This window comes from Lactuca virosa, chromosome 5 (genome assembly GCF_052849685.1).
Source record: "Lactuca virosa cultivar CGN04683 chromosome 5, Lactuca_virosa_CGN04683_v6, whole genome shotgun sequence".
Classification (NCBI taxonomy): domain Eukaryota; kingdom Viridiplantae; phylum Streptophyta; class Magnoliopsida; order Asterales; family Asteraceae; genus Lactuca; species Lactuca virosa.
The window spans coordinates 106,607,022-106,611,116 of NC_136430.1; positions in this window are offsets into that span (position 1 = coordinate 106,607,022).

Below are 4,095 nucleotides of genomic sequence, written 5' to 3' on the forward strand. Positions count from 1 at the left end.
GCAGAGGGGTCTGTCCTTTTTCCGAGTGGGAGTTCCTGTTTCGATTCACGTGTCCATGGAGGGAGATAGTTGTGTGTTATGAGATCCTTTCGGTGGTGCTTTTCGGTTATTGTGTTCAATCTATGTGTTGTGAGAAGCGATTTCAAGGGCGAAATCTAATTCAAATGGGGGAGAATTGTAACATCCAGAATTTCAGGTGCATTAAAATGGGTTTAACCTTGAGATTCATGGAGTGACTCGGCGAGTTGTGAGTCCAACTCGTCGAGTAGAGTCAAGTTGTCCGCGTGTCATTAATGAGTGGAGTCGACGAGTCAGAGAGCTGACTCGCCGAGTAGGTGCTGGGCAGAGAAACCCTAATTTCCGGGGCGTGGGATCTATTTAAAGGAACTTATAGCCTCATTTGCGGCTACCCTTCCTTGAGAGAAAACCCTAAACGTGCATAGAGAGCCATGAGAGTCTTGGAAGCTAAAACTTGTAGAAGACTAGTGCATCTCTTGAGGAGAAGAAGAGATCACTCAACAAGGAAGCTAGAGAATCAGTGGATCTGGTGTAACTTCGTGCAAGGGCTTGAGTAAGAGGTAAAAGCTTGCACCTTTCTTGTTATTTTGCTTAGATCTTGTTGCTATGGAAGATTAGGGTTTCTTCCACCATTGTTGGGGCTTTGAATGCATAAGGTCCCTTTCGAGGTCTAGATTTCAGATCTGGACTTTGTGAGTTCCAGAGAGTCTAAAGATTATAGTTTTATTTAGCCGTACAAGAGTTCTTATGATTAATCATCCTTGTTAGAGTTATATTGGCATTATGAGCCTTATGTGCCATGTTTAAACGTAAATCTTGCAGCTTTACGTGACAATCGACCCTTAGGATGGTAGATCTAGTGTTTGGGGTGATGGATCTGCCTTAAATCGTTTGGATGAGGAATCTGATCGAAGGGACTCGCCGAGTCCATGGCCTTACTCGACGAGTCGGTGGGGGTTTGTCCCGATGTGTTGATTGAGTGATAACTCCGCAAGTTGGGGGTCAACTCGACGAGTTGAGCTGGACTTTTTGAGACTTATGAGGATACGAAGGGACTCGACGAGTTGCAAGAGTGCACTCGACGAGTCGGGTCAGACATGGACTGTTGACTCGAGTTTGACTTCTGTTCACTTTGGGGCTTTGGTCAACATGAGTAATAGAGACCATGGCGGGGGGGGGGGGGGTAAAACGGTCTTTTATCTACTTCAATGAGTTAGAGAGAGAAATAATAGCCTTCGGTTATTTGAGTTGTGAAAAGAGTATTACTTAGAGATATTCATCCTTTGCGTTAGGCAGAGGCTAGTTCGAGATCCGAGTGCGAGGTTATCTGCTCACCTGCTCGCGAGGTGAGTCTTCTCACTATACATTACCTAGAGTGGTATCTATGTGCAGACCGGAGGGTCTTATGTGTTATGTGTATGTTTGAGATTATGTGCATGTGATATATGTATGCTATGTGTTGTATAGACCGGACCAGAGGGTCCAACGACTTATGAGGCCAGAGGGACCTCGATTAGACCGGACCGGAGGGTCCAACGATTTAGACCGGACTGGAGGGTCCAACGAGCTAGACCAGACCGAAGGGACCAATGAGCTACGGGACTGGAGGGTCCCGCTGAGACACATCGACCGGAGGGTCGTACCGAGTTAGAGCCTGGAGTGGCGTATGTGTTGTATGTGGTATTTTGGGGAACTCACTAAGCTTTGTGCTTACCGTGTTATGTGTTATGTGTTTCAGGTTCTTATCAGAATCGCAGGAAGGCGCCGGCTTGATTGTACACACATCTGAGTTGGAGATATGTCTTTGGTGGATCCTAGAGTTGTGACAAACAATTTTGAAATGTATTGATAAATTGATACTTGTGATTTTTGAGAAAATGTGACATGTGATTTATTGTGTTTTAAAATGAAAAACTGGGTTTGAAAATTTACGTCGTTACACACAACTTAGAACCATTTCTCACATTTCACACATGAAGTAAACGAAAACAACTTCTCTTCTCTCTCAAATAACAAGCCATATTTCCTTCCAATCTCAAGAAATCAAAGACCAAACTCCCCTGGAAACTATATTTGAAGCTACATCCTTAAGATAATATTGTAAGTATTCTTCATATTAATTAGTATTTAAGAAAAACTTGTGTTATTAAGACCATCTTATTCACACATTATTATGTGTTTGAAACCATTAGGATTATGATATCCTTCCCGTACACTAACTCGAAGTCACCATTTTAGATCGTTATCTAAACCGCGACCACACATAATCTGAGTTCATACCCCTACGTTTTTACGATTTTGAAATTGTTTTAAGGGGGGAATACAAGTAAAATACAAGAAATCTTGTATTTAAAAATATAATTTTATTATTAAGCTTTCTTTCCGTTAATAAGAAATTAAACGTGAAATTTACTAAATACGAAAAATATCGTTACTATGGAATTTACAAATGATTTACAAAACATGTTAAGGCACAACGATTTTCACACCAACACGGAAACAAACTTATAACCTATAATAGGTATAGTTCATGGAACAAAGGAACTATTTTACAAAGATCGGATTTACATAGAAACAAAAAGGGTTTTCAATTATCACTTGTAAAACGTTGAAGCAATTTGTGAGACGTCTCCGTGTACTTATCTAAGTACGGGTAAAAGTCCTACCTAGTAACCAGAATCTCTTGTAGGGAGAGTGAGATATTTGTGTATAGATCTATTTGGGACCGACAATCCCACATCCTGACTATTAGCTACAGTCAGGCCGGCAGGCCTGGGGTGACAAATGTCGTTAACATTCCGACGCCTGAAAAACGCCGCGATCAAGTCGACTGAGCTAGTATGGTTATAAGAACTCAGAAGGAGAAAACAACGACATATTTACGAATAATATATATTCAAATAATTTTATTTGAATATTAACTTTTCATTCGAATTTCAGAGCAAACACAATTTCAACTAGTTTTATTTATGAATAAAACTAGGTATAATTAAATTAAGTATGGCAATTATACTTATACTTTTCGGTCTTTGAATGTTTAAGACTACATATTGGTTTTATGGAAAATACAGGATTTTCTAGGATAAACATCATTATTTTACAAGTAAACAATTTACAATTTGACCTTCTAAAAACAAATACGATTACTCATCAAAAATAATGCTTTACAATAGAGCGGGTGGAAGTAGGAACATTTTTACAAAAGATTTAGTACTTATTTACAAATTAGTATAACATGAAAGACCCTTAATTGTTAATCCTATGATTCTTTAGCATATACATCAGATTTATAGATAAATAATATCCGATAGGCACTGGAATGTGTGATTTCCGCCTTACTTCCTGTTGCTTGTTTGGTTGTGGGCTTAGGGCAAAATCACCCAATCGACTGTCCGTTCGATGTTAGTCATATATAATTAGTATACACTAAGTAATCATAGAAGGTAACAGTATGAGTCATGCCAATTACATGAATAAGAACCTCTAATCACAAGTTATAAATATAAGAAACTTATACTTTTTGGTCTCAAAGTACTAAGTCTACAATTTATTTACTAAGAAACTATTGGATTTTCTAGAAGAAAAAGTAACATTTTCAAACAAAATACTTGAACTCACCAACTTTAATGTTGACACTTTTTAAAACCACTTGTATTCTTAGTAAATATAGTAGACATGTACCCTTCTCAGGCGTTACGAAGACGGATCATACTAGCATTACGTCTTATTTTTTACTATAGTTTTAATGTTAAACAAGTAATGTTTTGAACACAATGTAAATACTATGTTATTAATATATGGTTGTTGTTGCTTTGATTACTATTATACAATTGTTGTGATATTGTATGAGGTCCTCCGCCCCCAACGTTTCCGCCGTTCCGGTTTAGGGGTGTGACAGATTGGTATCAGAGCGTTGTTTATAGTGAACTAAGTATATCAACCTATAAAAGATATACAAATATAAATACAATGGGATAAAAACACTCTAACCAAGAATTATACTTTTAAAATATATTAATATTTTCATAAAAGTATACATACGTGCATATATATATATATATATATATATATATATAT